Source organism: Corvus brachyrhynchos, unplaced genomic scaffold (assembly GCF_000691975.1).
Source record: "Corvus brachyrhynchos isolate BGI_N302 unplaced genomic scaffold, ASM69197v1 scaffold101, whole genome shotgun sequence".
In the NCBI taxonomy this organism is placed as follows: Eukaryota; Metazoa; Chordata; class Aves; order Passeriformes; family Corvidae; genus Corvus; species Corvus brachyrhynchos.
The window spans coordinates 12,500,865-12,517,047 of record NW_008237239.1 but is presented as its reverse complement, the minus strand read 5'-3'; the positions used below and the strand labels follow the sequence as shown (position 1 = coordinate 12,517,047).

General features: G+C 37.8%; 1 protein-coding gene across 5 annotated transcripts in view; it reads right to left on the bottom strand.

Annotated features, from left to right (window-relative positions):
* Window positions 1-14,870, bottom strand: part of TTLL7 (tubulin tyrosine ligase like 7) — a 63,975-nt gene extending 49,105 nt beyond the window's left edge. For 4 of the 5 annotated variants that reach the window (XR_001860530.1, XM_017729988.1, XM_017729985.1 and 1 more), the window contains exon 1: window positions 14,739-14,870. The gene's annotated coding sequence lies outside the window, so the exon portion shown is untranslated. Of the gene's footprint in view, window positions 1-8,401; window positions 8,505-14,738 lie in introns of those variants that run through there. The other variant, XM_017729987.1, reaches the window with a different exon arrangement.
* Between the last annotated feature and the right edge of the window lie 1,313 nt (window positions 14,871-16,183).

Here is a 16,183-nt window from a genome sequence, read left to right as displayed (position 1 = left end):
TAGCTCACACCTCCTGATTTGTTATTATTGCCAAGCCCTACTCCCAGGTCAGAGCACAGCTGAAGGAAAAGACTTGCAGCACAGACTGCTCTGCAGGCAGCCTCTGCCACTTACAGAGCAAAGCTTATTGCAGGACTCACCCAGATCATGCACAATAACAGCAGCAGCACTGTCAGGTTGTGATTACATCAAATTCTGAGTCAGTTCTTATACCTGTGACAAGTTTTTACTTATAAAATAAGCATAACCTATAACCCACATTCAGCTACAACAACGTAGAGGCATATCTCACTAGTAATCTACCTGAGAGACCTGTTTCTAAGAGATTGCTTTTAATAACATAGAAGAAAGCATTCTATTTTCAAACTGGGACTTTTGGAGCAAGTCAGCTGTCAGAAATCTCTGAATTCACACTCAAGCAGAAAAGGATTGCAGTTCCTGCTGCATATACCATTTCCCTCCTGAAATCCTGATACACATAAATTGGTGAAGGTCTGTTGCTCAACCGTACAGATTCAAGGGTAGCGGAACAAAAATGGTTAACATATAAGTGGAGAAAGACTTGTGAAGAAGAAATCAATGCATCCTCATCAGGTTAGCACATTCTTATATAAACAAGCACTTTGACTAAAAGTGCTCTACAGGGAAAAAAAAAATGATGAGATGTTATCTTTACAGCTGCCTGGCAAAGGTGTGAGAGTGACAGCAGGAGAGATACATTGCACACAGTCCTGTCCTAGAAAGGCACAGAAGACCAAACAAAAAAGAAAAGAAAGAAGGATCTTTTTTTCCTCCAGGGACAGGAGAGGCAGGATACTCTTGCTGGAGAGGGAAGTGTTGCACACAGACAGAGAACATAGCAGATGCTCAAGTCCATTTAAAGGAACAGTCTGAGCAAGATATGAGAGGGCCTTGGTAAAGAGCAGGGAACAGTGGAAAGAAGTGGTTTACAGTTAAAAGAATGATTCATTGCCAAGTTGTAATATATTCTACAAACTCAAAAATTAATAGTATTTCATGCTGTTACACAAATTAAGGGTATCATAGTAAGTTAGTAAACTGCCTGAAAAATATTCTCCTGATCTAGATTATAGGTAGGTATTTTTACCAAATCCCTCTCTAATTTCCTGGGTTTTTTTATCCAAACTACTCACAAGTGACCTCTGCTTTTCATGAGCCTTCACTTTATGTCTTAATGAAATCTGGGCCTGAAAATGTTATTTTTAATCTCTAAATAGCAATTTTATGTCATTAGACCCCACCCCCTTTTTTTTCCTGAACAGTAAACATCCCAGAAAAAGGTTTAATTAATCAGATCAAAAAAGAGCAGGGAGAATCAAATTCAAACTGAAAATAAAGTAGTGGAATTTGAGAATCGCTTCCAAACAACTCAGGTCAATGAGATTCTTCAACCTGGTTTGGATCATACCAGTAACTATAAAACCACAACTGTGCACCCTGAGAAAAGAGACTAGATTGCATATGCACATTTAAAATGGATTTAATCTGATGGATTTAATCACTAAGAATGGTAGAATCACCTGCTACAAAATACTCTGTGTTCCACACATCACTCAGTGTGCTGTTTTTAATGTGAACTTCCTTCCTTCTAAGCAATTGTGACACTACTGGTGCCCAGGGTTATACAGGTGCTTAACTTTACATACATGAAGAGAAAACAGGACTTCAGATCTTAAGCCATAGTACGTATTTCAAGACCTCTCAAAAACAACTAACATCTTACATACCAAGGTGAAATTGTACAAAAATGGATTGTCAGGGTAATTTCCTGAATTCTTTGCGTTCAGATAAGTAATCACTCATCAACAGTGGAATATTTTAGAACTGATTTTCAAACTAGCAGACTGCTTTCCTCTGAGCCCATTAGTGCAATTTACTCAGTGCTGTCACAAGTGTCTGGAAATGCAGAGCAGCTGGAGAGAAACCCACAAAGCCCCTGACATAAGGAGCTTTCGCAGTGAAATGGAGACACACTGGAGATACAGTTACAGAACTTGGCAGGTGACCACAGGTATGGAAGAACAACATCACAGTGCTGCAATCCTCACTCTCCAATTAGCTGGAAAGTTAAAATAACAAAAATTTCCCAGAAACAGGAAAAAGAAATACGTGGACATAGTTTCAGAGCATTGACCTAGCAAACATTTTGAGTTCTGCGTTTTCTCAATCTAACAATTAAGTCATTTACCCTTAGATCTTAGCATGTGGAAGCCTGGATACACTGTAGTGAGAGGTGTGCTATTTATTACAGTTATGCAAACCTATAATCTACTGTTGATCTGGAATTAAGATATAAAATGCAGATTCAAAATGAGATTAAGAAATCAACAGAAATTATAATAGAGAAAAATGCCTATTTCAGTACCACGCTCAGCAAGATAATAACAATTTTCAGTAATGAAATCACAGAACTAAAAGCCTCACACCCTTTCATGATTTTTTTTAAATATATGTCCTTACAAAATGTATGTTGAAGTGTTCCAGCTACAAGCAAGCATAGTGACCAGTTTTATTGTTACATGCTCAAAGAACAAGTCAGTGGCAAGTTCTCACTCTTACAGAGAAATTCTACATGCAACAAGTAATCCTCATTTTGAGGCTTGATATGTCAAAGTGACAAGCTTGTTTTTAAAAGGCTATCTGTCAGCTGGCTTAAAATTGCATATAATTAGGGTTTGATTCAAAATATTCTGCAGTCAAATGAAGTCTATTAATTTAAACATCCCTCATTCCCACCATCAAAGACATGAGACGTTTATTCAGCAGTTCTTTCAGATAAAGTGAATGTACTGAGTTCTCAGGTGCTTGATTTGCTAAATGGACAGACACGAGCTACAAATACCACGATTTACTTTTTTTGAATCATGCAGTTCTGTAAAACAATTGTCTGAACTAGTTTATCCAAATGGCCAGCATTTCTAAAGTTTCTAACATTTCCCTAAGCCACTAAAACAAATGATCAAGCCAAGCTACAGCGTGTTATCTTAAATCGCTGGAGTCCAGCCAGGAGATGACCCTTCAGTGCCAGCTCCAAGGCTCACCAACACACAGTGGTAGAGAGCCCCAGGAGCTTTCCAGTGTTAGTTCATGGGAGATTTTACTTTGGTCTTCTCCTGACTTTGCACTTCAGAACTTTGGATTGAAATTTTTCATTGTTTAGTATCACAAAACATATGTGAAATGATAAGTATAGAGTCCCTGATTTCAGAAAACAGGAAATGTATTAGAAGCTGCTAAAACAGTGGAAGTTTCACATCAGTTTCACAGGCATTAATACTTTCCTACTCACAGAGATCACAACTGAGCAAAGAAGCAATTTATTTTATTTTCAGTGGCAGCTTGAAGTAATATTGCTTCTTTTTGCGTTCATCCATTTTCCAAAATGAAACTTCAAATCATTGGTCAAATTTAAATCAATGTCAAATCTTTCAAATCTGAAGATTCATTTTCTGTTTAAAAAATGATCTCCAAAGTGACTTTCATAGCAGAGCACACAATGTGACTATCTGTTTGCTCATTCTCACCCTTCAAAAGCCCTTTCTAATGTGAAAATATATTTCAGACTGTTAGCAAATTGAATACTATAGAGTTTCGTAGTTATGGTTTGAATATTGAAAGAGGGCCAACAAAGAAAGTGAGACCAAATCAGAAAACTACAGTAAAATAAAAGGTCAAGGCTTGAATCTCTTCACTTTTTCAGCAAAACATAGACAATATATTAATTGACAAGACAAGAGAAAAGAATCTGCATGACTTACAAATCAGTAATTCAAAAATAAAATTATGTGAACTTTAAATAAATATTATTTAGCATTCGTAATGGCAAGGAAAAATATTGACAAAATTACTCAAACAAGCAAGTCTAACAGTGCTTTTATACAGTGAAATCTAAATTTCAGAAAATACAAATCTCTGTCACTTACTGCTAAAAAAAATCAGATTTCACATTCTACTATCTGCCAGCAAAAAGCAGAGACAATGCATAGTTCTTGTATTACTGTTCACCACTTCAGTAAGTGTCAATAACACCATAAATCTGACAGCAGGACAACATTTCACTAACTCTGGAACATAAAGTATTCCTAGCCCCTGATCTCAGGGAGTTCCACTGAACACTGCTGAATGGAAGCCAATCTCTAATTATTATAGAACCATTATATGCAACCACTGTTTAATATTTTTATATAATGTATTTAAGAAATGGTTGTATATAAATATATACAACCATTCCACCTTCATTTAGAACAGTGTGCTGTAGGCATTTTCAGCCTAGAAACACCCACACCATTGGAGCCTATCAGCCACATCAGCTCTGCAAGCAACAGCTGTGTGGCCAATACCCATGGCCATAGTAGGGCTGGACCCCTGTCACCTCACATGAAGCATTCCTTTGAACCAAACAGCACAAGGACATTGTTTGCTTTGTCTTGAGGACTGAGTGCAAGAAGCCACACTCACTGATGGACTGACACACACTACACAGCCTCTAATGAATCAAACAGAGATGATAATGTGCCATAATGATACTGGTGTTATAGTAATATTGAGGTCTGACATCAATATTGTGAGTTTGGTAGGGGGAAAGGTAAACAAGAAAGAGTTAGAAGAGGAATTTGAGTTGGGGCACCTTTGGGAGCATCTCTGCTCAGCTTTTGACTTCACAGTGCGCCATCCCTTCTTTTCATTACGGCACCTCAACACACACCAACAGCTATCACAGGGTGCTTGAAATTGTGTACCACATACTAACCACTGCTGGAATTATACTACTCCTTTCTTTTTCTATCATTTACTTCTCAAAAGATTTATTTCTCTAGTAAGAGCTAGAGGCCTTAGGGATACAAGATAGGACAATTTAACATTTTACATATATCAGCAGAGCTGTCTTAGTATAAAAAGCACTAATCTTTAATGAAGCTGATATGTTTGCAGTGATTCATTATATTATAAATAGACCTTGGGGAGAGATTTGCTAAGGATCTTGGGGAAGAAAAAAAAGAGAAAAAGATATCTTTAGACGGTTCCCCCTCACACATCAAATTCTCTCTCCCTTGCTTCAAGCTGGCAGCATTGGCTTAGTGTGAAAACAACCTCAAGTTCAGGAACACAAGAACACAAATATAGTTAAATTAATTTCTACAGAGTTCTGTGTATCACAAGAGCCACGCCTCAGCCCCATGTTGGTCTGCCTCATTTCATCTCATATTTTATAGGCCTGCAATTCATAGATTCACATCAGCATCACTAGACATGGGCTGCAGTCCTCACACCCAGCCCACGACAACTCTGATTGAAGATTACATCATCCTAATTCACATGCTGCCACATAACAATGTTTTCTAGTTTAGCAACAAGGGTGACACTCTCACAGCAGTCTGAAATTTAAACTGGCAGACATTAGCCTGTAGTTTCAGCACCCAATGTGCAAATGTTAAGACAATAATCAGATCTTGAATAAATCACCAAAAACAAGTTTCTTGCAATCACAAGAAACATTTATTCAAAGACTTCTTGACCATGAAAGTACAAGAAAGGTGCTCTAACATAATCACCAAATTCTTGATCACATGATCCTGACATTTCCAACTGTGAAATCATTTGCTCAGCTCCACTGGCAATACTTGTATGTTTGTATGAGTGTTGGTAGACCTCTGACATTTTAATGACTGTCATATACTTCTATTCTGTAAAGAACAAGTGACAGTCAGAAATATTCACAGTTGGCCTACAATATCACTGAGACTACTGCAGCCAACACTCAGTGCTTGCAACAGTTTGCAAACAGCTGATAAATAACCAGAAACTCCAGCAGCCACAAAACATTTCACAAAAACACGTTTTCCTCCCCACAGCTTAGTACTTGGGGCTCAGCGGGGTACCACTGATTTGGAAATATTTTTGCAAATCAAAACAGGAAAACATCAAGGAGTTTCAAAAGGATGTGGGCCCTCAGAAGCTTCTTTAAATGAATTGACCTGATTTATAGAAATTCCCTTAAAGGCTGGATTGGCTCCAAATCCTCTGTGTCACACAATTTTAACCATTGTAAGGGATCTCAGTAGTCACTATCCTCATCAGTAATGAGATGAGACTCCATTATCCTACTATAGAAATATTTTGTGTAAATACTGCTCACCTGTAGAGAAATACAGCATGTAGTCACAAAGCCTAGAAAAATAATATCTTAAATATTGATCCTAAATTGAGTATTTTGAATACCCAAAACAAAAGGGAAAAGTGAAGTGCCCCAGACTTCATACACACTATCTTTAATTTTTGCTTAAAACATGAGAATAGCCTACCAAAAAATAGTTTTCTGGGATTTGCTTGAACTCATAGGATCAGGATAATGTACTTTCTGAATGCTAAGTACAGCATTACTGAGGTACCCCTGTAGTATTCAAAAGTTTATTTATTGAGCAATCACACATTGCCTCTAAGCTGCAGAGCCCATACTGACAATAGCACCAGAGCTTTTAATGTAGTTTAAAATAATTCCAAAATCTGAGGAGATAATGGCCCTAAGCATGACTATTGCCTCCATTGCTTTAAACACAGCAGAAGCAGTGTTCCAAGTTTGGAACAGTATCACAGTTAGTCCTGTCCTCATCCATCTTGGTCAAGTCCCAAAAAGCCACACTTAAAAGTAAGTGGTTCTGGTGTGTGTCTTACTTTTTTTTCTTACTTTTTTTTTTAATTAAAAAAAAAAAAGTGTTGGTTAAGATTAAGAGCTAAGAGTTACACTTGAAAAGTATTCTGAAATAAAAGTCTTCAACCAGAGGCTAGAGCAGTGGGATATTTAATTCATTTAGCAAGGACCAATTTTATTTTTTATTGCTTTAATCTTAAATTTTTTAAAGGGGCATTCTTAATGAAAAAGAAATGCACAAACTTACATAGTCAAATGCATGCTGGCTGCAAAGCTAACTGCTTTTCAAATATTCTAAAGAAACAAATACATTAATTTCTTACTATGTTATAGCATACATATTTTGTGCTTCTGACTGTCTCAGGCATATCATACCCTTCACACTATAGAAGAATATTTGTAGCCAGAGAGTAGTATATTTGGCTCATAACCACAGATGAGGAAAAAAGAAATACACTGAACTGAGTCAAAGGCATTTTTAAATCCAAAGGTATGGAAAAGTTACAACACATCTAATAACCAGAAAAATAAATCTTTCAGAAAAAGTTTTATGCAAAGTGTTAGTACAAATGTGAATGGAGGAGATCACAACTGACATACAAACAGAAAATAAAGGAGAATAAACTGGCATTCATAGTTGGCTATTGATGAAGTACTCTCAATTACTTCACAAACATGAAATTTCTTCCCAATTTTTATGCTCCTTTGCTCAAAGGAAGAAAAAGTTTTCTTAAGGAAATTTCCCAGTTCCATCATTCTGAAGATACATACAGAAATTAAAAATTTTTTTCAAGTCTATAGTTTTGATGAGATCAACCATACAGGATTTTCTCTGCAACCTAGTGAAGTAAATACAGATATTTCTATTGACTTTTGTGGACTTTATATCATGATGTTTCTGTTCCAGGACAGACCTGCTGATGACACAATTCAGAACTATAATTAAGACACAGACTCTGGTCTCATCCATGTCAAAACTAGAGTCCATTTAAATCAAATTTTCACCACAGTAGAAATTACAGATCAAACTAACTGAGTTGATGCCAAATTTCTCTCTTTCTTGTCAAAGATTACAAGCTTCAAGTATCACTTTCAGAATTGCTTGGCTGTCCAGAGGCAGGACTTCATATTTCACAGCTCATGCAGGATTCACATGTTTAGGAACAAGAATTACTATGCAGGTGATATATAGATATACTGCCACAGAAAATGCTTCATGCTGCTCTCCACAAGCATATTTTTTCTAACTAACAGTTCACAGTTTACTGCATTCAGTAGATGCTCCTGAATCTAGTTCTCTGTTATAAGGAAAGATAAACTGCAAGCTCAAGGATGGATGAGAAAAAGCGTAAAAATATTAAAAAGGAACAAGAATCCCGGAAAAAGAACTCACTGCAAAATGTATGTGGTGGACAGAATGCATGAGCATTCAAACTGAAAGCAGCGGATTTCAATTAACATAGTCTGCAAGAGAGGATCATAGTGAAAAAAAATATACAAACAAAAAATCAGAAACAAACAAGCAAAACCTTTGCAGCAACACGTGGCAGGATGATATATCAAATTCTTCTGCATACAATTCCTGATAAAAGTGCAAAATGTTTATTTATCATGGATTTACCTGACAAGATTACATACTGCAGAGTACACAGTCATACCAGAACCTCCCACTGATATAGAAACAGATGTAAAATAATTCTGCAGTAGAAGTAGCAAAATGAAATCACTTACCATTAGTGTTGCACCTGAAGAATCAGCCCTCCAGAAACAGGTTTTTCTATCAATAATTGACAGCTGATACAGTTTCAGGCAGTAAAACACCAGGGAAAGACCGGCTGCAGCAGCAGCTCCTTCCCATTTAGCCTATCTCTAGCACTTTTTAGATCTCTTTCTTAACCCTTTCTAGGTATTTTCTCCCTGTGTTTTGGGTGGCAAGACAAAGACATGATATATGCTTTAAGAAAAGAATGCATTATTTCCCACTTTACTTAGTGACAAGAGTCGTGGGAAGAAAGTCAGTAGGATTTAGTCATAACAATAAGCTAACAAGAAGTAAAATCTAAAAACAGAAAATGACTCAGCGACTGGAAAGATATAACAGGGATATGAGCTACTGTAACCAGGACAATGGTTTCTCCAAATGCAGAATTAAGAGGTCAAGATCACAACACAAGACACTAGCATAGAAGAAGGCTAAAGAAGTTAATAATTTGCAATAAGAAAAAAGATTCTCATTCTCTTCCAGCCTTGGACCAATGAGATTTGAGCTTTAAAATCAAACCTTTTTGCTTTCGGTGAGGCCAGCATTACAATCTTATAGATCAATTTTTAAACCAAATAAAATATTAAGTGAAATGATGGAAAGAGAAAAGGTACTTCCTTTACTGGAACAGCTTTTTCTGTAGTATTCTGAAATCATTCATATTCCTTAAATGAGGCTGTTTTCTTTTACAATGTCAATTTGTATCAATTATAAATTGTTTTCTAACATCACTTCCCAAGATGACTTTTCTTTGTCATATTATTATTTTAGATTAAGAAAAGATTGCTCTGATTTGACAGCGCAGTGCATGTATATGGACTGTGGACCCTAAAGGATATCTGACAATAAAAGGTTTGGAAAGTTCTGTTGTTCAAATGGATTACTCTCCCCCCACAGAAAAGAATGAACAAACAAAAGCCACCCAAAAAGAACAACCATGGAAGAAAACTGGAGACACCAAGTCCACTCATTCTTTCGCATTAGTTTTATAGGAGTCAGGCCCATCAGATGTGCCAGACAAGACTGACTGCACCACTGCTGCCACACTTATCCTACAAGGATGAAGTATTATGGATAGAGTCTAGTTAGACGGGGAAGGATATAGTCACATAAACCGTTGGTAGTGCTACTAACCCAAACGCCAGCCTTTGGAAATCAAATGCAGTTAGAATGCTGCTGGGAGCAAAATGTATGAAGGCTACAATGTATGTAAAAGACATTTCCCCTTACTTCCTACCCCCTTAGTTTGCAAATGGTAAGAGCAGATACTCTTTCTGGACCACAGAGAATGTCTCTCTTGCTTGCCCATTCAAGTGAAATAGAAAAACAAACAAATGTACCCTAAGTACAAAGAAATAAGGCTGAAAATTCAGTAGCTCTACCAGTTTGTTACAATTTTCCCCAGTTCATAAGTACAGTTCTCCATTTCACACACACAAACAAACAAAAAAAAACACAAAAAAACCCCAAACACCAAGAACTAAGGCCTCTACTTCGTGATGATTAGCCAGATGGAAGATGGTACATCTTCCAAAATCGAAGAAATTACTTCAAGGACTTTGAAACAGTAGGAAATTATAGGAGGAAACTCAGTGCAACCAACAGAGATGCAATTTCCTGTGGAAGAACAGAACTGGGAGTGAAATCTGGGCATCTCTTCCTGCAGATGACTTTTCCTCATGGGTCCTTGTACTGTTCTGGTTCCAGGTGTCTTAGATCCAGCTTTTGCAGAGACTCAGCTTCAACTGTGCTATTAATCTATTATCTTCAAACAGCTGGAACTGTATTAGGTATGTATGTCCCATGACTGAGAGGTATTTCTCTATCAATGAAACTAAATGGTGAGTTGACTATCTGCACCAGACCTTCCCAAACACAAGTTCACAAGAATATATCTTCTTTTTTGTTTTCATTTCTCATAAATTTTATTTCATTTTCTCATAAGATATCAAAGACTTGCTTCCTATATGTGTTTGTATTCCTGAGTGTTGCTTTTGGCAAAAAGGTCACAATGTCCTTTCATTTTCTCTTTATACCTAGAGGCAATAGAACGAATATATAGGCTTTTTTAATTGACTGCTCAGGGTCATTAACTGCATAATTTCTCAACTGGTGTCCAGAATTTCAAATCTAACTCTGTATTGTTCCCTTACTTGTCTTCTGTTTCTGCACTTGTGGATGCTGCTCTGGGTCAATGTCTGTCATGGTCTAAGCTGAGTTGCCAACTAAGCACCATGAAGCCACTCGCCCCCTTCCCCACCAGCTCAGTCTCCCAGGATGGGTGAGAGAATCAGGATTAAAGCAGGAAAAGTCGTGGGTTGAGATAAAGACAGTTTAATAGGGAAAGCAAGAGCTGCATGCACAAGAAAAGCAAAACAAGGAATTCATTAACCACTTCCCAAGGGCAGGCAGATGTTAAACAATCCCCAGGAAACCAGGGCTCCATCAGGAGTAACCAGTTATTTGGGAAGACAAAAGACATCACTCCATACATCCCCCCCTTCCTCCTTCTTCACCCCTCTTTATAGGCTGAACATGATGTCATATGGTAAGGGATATCCCTTTGGTGGGTTGGGATCTGCTGCCCCAGCTGTGTCCCCTCCCAATTTCCCAGGCATCCCCAGTCTCCTTGCCAGCGTGGCAAGAAGCAGAAAAGGCCTTGGCTCTGTATTAGCCCTGCTCAGCAATAACAAAAACATCTTTATTATCAACACTGTTTTGAGCACAAATGCAAAATGTAGCCCCAAACTATGTACTGTGGAGAAAATTAACACTACCCCAGCCAAAACCAGCATGATATCCTACAAGATTCCCAACTCTATGAATTTGCAACAGTTTAGGCTTGAAACAGCACTGATTCCTGTATCTTTATGCTTTATTTTACTCACTGGTTATCTCCTTTCCATCCTCAGAAACATTCTTTTCAGTAAATGCTTCCATTTTTTAAGTGGCACAAAATGAACCAAATTTGTGTTCTCAGATCATTCTTGCTCATTTTTAAGTAAGAAAACCCCCTTTTTATTCAAATTAATGCCTAATTGTTAATGTTCACTAGTAGTTTATAGTCTTTCAAAGACTTCAGGTTGACATAAAAAGTTAGGGTAATATTATAACCCTCTAAAAAGCCCCATGAAATAAAATGTAATTCAAAGGGTAGTTTTCCTGGGTGAATAAATTGCACATCTTTGAGATTTCTTTCACCAATAATTCATATGAAGCATTTTTGCATGTTTCTCCCACCTTCCACACCACCAAGATAAGCTTGGAAGGATAAAACACTATTACAAATTCACAGAATTTCATGTTCAATGAACACTAAACACTTGACAGCCACCCACAAAAGCATAGAAAGCCCAGTCTTCTATCACATAGCTCTATTCTGTATTTTTCAAGAAAAGTTCATTCTGAGCAAGCAGATAAGAGTGATTTCCCCACCAAATCTCACAATATTCTGTACTGTCTGTCCACTTGTTTTTTTTTGGTCATAATCAGTATCAAGATCTTTGCCTCTTCACCTGCAACAATTCAGTATTAAGCATCTGATTTCATTTTCTCGTGCTATACTCCAGTGCTTCCACCGCACCCTATAGGGATGTAACTCTGTTGGTTTTCAAGTGCTAAAAATAAAACAAACACATGTCAACCCAAGGACAAAGTTGAAAGGAAACATACCTTAATGTAACCAAAGAAGAATATATTTAGCATTTTGCTACTAAGCAAGGATGAAAATAAACATGTCAACACATCGCTGTGTCTAACTGCGAAACCCACACCCTACTCAATTCCTTCTGCTGCATTTATTATATATGAAAAGTGGATTTAGTCTTCATTTCTTTCTTCTGAAGAGTGACTGTTAGTACTCTGTTACTACTGCTGGCCACAAAGGGCTCCTGAACTGCAGTGTAAAGCACTTCCATCCTTTTAGGCAGTCCGTTTTTCTATCCATTAACAGTAATGCAGCCATTTAAGGTGCGTTTGAACAGTGGTGCATATTAAACTTCAATCTGGAACCCTTCCAAAATCAAATACAAGCTTAAGTGGGAGTTGGCATGACACTCACTCCACTCCAGAAAGTGAAAAGTGATCCCTAAACCAGAATGTTTTCTTTTGTCTTTCTTTCATTATTATTGTTAATTTGGGCTCTCTGTAAAGCAGTACTGTTCCTCTGTCCCCAGAAATGAATGCTCATTAAAACCCCATGTGATTATATTTTTAAATATTGCCTTTGAAACAATGTGGATCTATATTTTAACATTTTTAACTACCTGAACTTTAATTTTTAACATTGGGAAAAAAAATAGTGCAATTGTATACAGTGGTCTTCATTTTGGAGATGCTGTATTCGGATTAAAGCTGATATTGAAAGCAAGAACCATTATGTCTGCTTTATTTAACCTTCTAAAACACAAAGCCAAAAATTTATTCTAATATATTAGAACTTGTTTCCTGTCATATGGAATTCAAGGCAGAGCAAAAATGTTGGTAAATTAGTATAAATTAATGTGGTAGAATTGTGAAACTATACTGTCCAGCTGTATGAACATTTAAGAGAGAAGGCAAGGAGGAAAATAGGGAAGTGCTCTTAGCACAAAGCTATTACTTGAAGCCCTACAGAACCTGTAGGTTCTTGCCTTCACTGCCACGAACAGGAGTATTCAATAGACTGAGGCACTACGGAATCTCCTGGCATGAAAGATTCTGGCTCCAAGGGGTTGCGACCCTGGAACAGGAAGATTTGCTCTAATGCCCACCAGGTTCAAAGGCTCCTTCAGAATGTCACCTTTTGTCTCATATATCCATTCAATTGCAAATGATTCTTTTACCCATCAGCATAGTAGACATCAACAAATTCCATTCTAAATTTAAAAATACATTAGTATTTTAAATATTAATGTTAAAAAGCTTCACTGCTTCTGGTAAACATTCCAGGAAGCTTGTAATGTCTGCAAAAGGAGTAGTTGCAAAGTATCATTCTGGCAGGACTTTAGGTAAGCATTAATGGAGCTCTAAAAAGCTCCTTGCGCTTAGTAAGGGCCATTTGACTTCCATCAGTAGGATTCAAATGGCCCAAATTAACTTCTAGGTACATAGAAAATAAAAATTAATCGAGGGCTAAGTATTCTAAAGTTCACAAGGGAAAAACAAAACCCAGCTAATACTCTCCAATATGTATGCTGTGGTACTTGCAGTGAAATTTCGTAGCTTTGACAGTTTGCATGCACCTTTCCAAATAAAATGAACTCCCTCTTTTAGGAAAATCCAAACCATTCCTTTCTCACTCAGATCATTGTAGAGTCAGCGTGTCAACTATGGATGATGGAAATACCCCATCAAAAAGATTGGCAAGCACTCATCTTTTTTGTCAGGGACTGATACAAGGCCTATCAAAAAAAATCAGTGTCTTCATGGCTTAGGATTGCCCCAAAAGCCACAACACTTCAAGGCAGTAATAACACTTGGAATTTTCTGAAGATTTGTGGAAACATATAGAAGTGAGAAATTACCACTGTTGGTTTCTACAAGGTATCTTCGCACTGATAAAATCACAGCACAAGATTAAAAAAGCATTAGTAACTCATATCAAAAAATTATCTTGCAACATGCTGCCATGTGCATTTTTTAAGACAGAAGCTTTGCAAAAGTAGATGCAGGGTAGCTTGGAAGATGTTATCCATTTCTCTCTTTCAGACACTAAGATTTCATTTCAATTTCTTGTTTCCTAAGGATTTACATACTTAGATTAATGTGTTCTCAATAAGTATGAGACATCTGCAAGCATCTAGTAAATGCAAAAATATTCCTTAATACAACATTAAAATATAGGCAAGAAGAAAAAAAATGAAAAAAAAGGCACAGAACATTAGAAAATGTGGATCTTCAAGAAATTTGCCACATGTATCCTAGAGACTTTTAAAATTTATAACAAATATCCACAGATGGAGATTCAAATCAAGAAATCATACTTCAGTCATTCTTGATGTTGACAGTTCAGAGCAAGCACATTCCGCAGTCAGCATCAGTCTGCCACATTTCACCTTCAAAATTCTATTTATGGCTCTCATTACCAACACATGGCATTAGAAACATCTTAGAAAAAATCGTAACTATACAAAAAACTGCAAGATGGCTCTGTCTGACTGCTTCTTGATCAATTCATCTCCCAGTTCTTCAGACCTGTCCACAACTAAATCTATGTTGCCAATTTACCACTGTCAGCTTTGACAGAACGTGGGAACAAATTTTATTTTGACTGCAAACCTGAGCCTCGGATTACTAAAATGACTGTTAAATTACTGGAATAATTACCTAATAACTGCTGACAGGCTCGATCTCCTGGCCGCTTCTAACACTCCCAAATTCCTGGGTAGATGGGTAGATCCCTTTGGAAATATGTGGAATGTATCCAAACCTTCTGAAATCTAGAATGGGGGCATTTTTCTAAAAACAACAAAAAAAAAAATTGACAACTACTTTTGCAGGCTTTCTTGCATGATATAGCAAATACCTGCAGGTAAAAACATATTTTGTCATTATGAGAGATATCATATATTCTGTATTAAAGAACTCATGTAGTTTTCTGAAGCTTTGTAACATTTTTCTTTTCTTCAGAAGTAATAGTTACATATGTCATCTTCAGAAGTAATAGTTACATATGTCATCACAAACACTGTATTTACTCATCGCATAGGAAAACCCCTGGCACAGCTGCCTCTTTAATTTTTTTTTTTTTCAAAGTAGCATTGACACATGCTTTATTTCTACTAAAACCCCCATCGCAACACTTTAAACAGGGGCAAAATCTTCAACAGATGTCAAGTCACTGTATATTTTGAAATACTCTGCAGTATTTGGGGGACAACCAATTCCCACAGAGAAAAGTATTTCTAATCCTTCATGTGTGGAAAGAACCAGCAGGATTTCTCTGAATATTATTTAGATAGGTACTAACACTCTGGTTAATTAATGAGGGATTTAGACAGAAAAGTATGCTGAACTAGGGGTGGGTGGGTGGGATGTGTTTGTTTGGTTTAGAGGGGGTGTCAGAAGGAATAAAATCTCATTTTGGTACTCAAACTGCAAATACATAAGAAAGGCACAAAAGCGACCAGTATTGAGACCTTAAGTCAGTCTCACAGAGTTCAGCAGCACAGTCTCACAGAGTTCAGTTCAAATTCCAGCATCAATTGCTTTTCCCTTTTGCTTACAATTATGTGTGGTTTCAGCAGCAGAAACTCAAAAAGATCCCACAGATTATGGGTTTCCAGCTAAGCACAGAAAGCACAGGAAGATATTTGACTTGTATCTCCAGCGATTTAACTTGTTCTACATTTCAGCCTCCGGTGGGTACCACTGCCAAAAGACGATCCCATTTTAACCTTAACTGGCTCTGAAGAGACCCGGCCGTACATGCGATACGACCCGCACAGATGATGGGCTTCGCATGCAAAATTTGGGGGGAGGGGGGAGAGACGAGCAAATTAATACCTTTAATCCTGAAACGCCTCCTGGTTCCCTATTCCTCACACTGCGACACGCGCAGTCATCCTCCCTCCCTGCGCGAGGGCTGCCCGCTGCATTCAGGAAACTTCCCGAGGGGCCGCTGCCCGCGTTTCCGCCGCACCTGCCCGCGGCCCCGGGCGGACAGCGCTGCTCTGTGTGCCCCGGGGCACCGCGGAAGCGGCGGGATCCCGGCACTTCCCCGCGCTCCCGCCCCGGAGCATCGCCCGGAGCCGGCGACAGATCCCGCACCG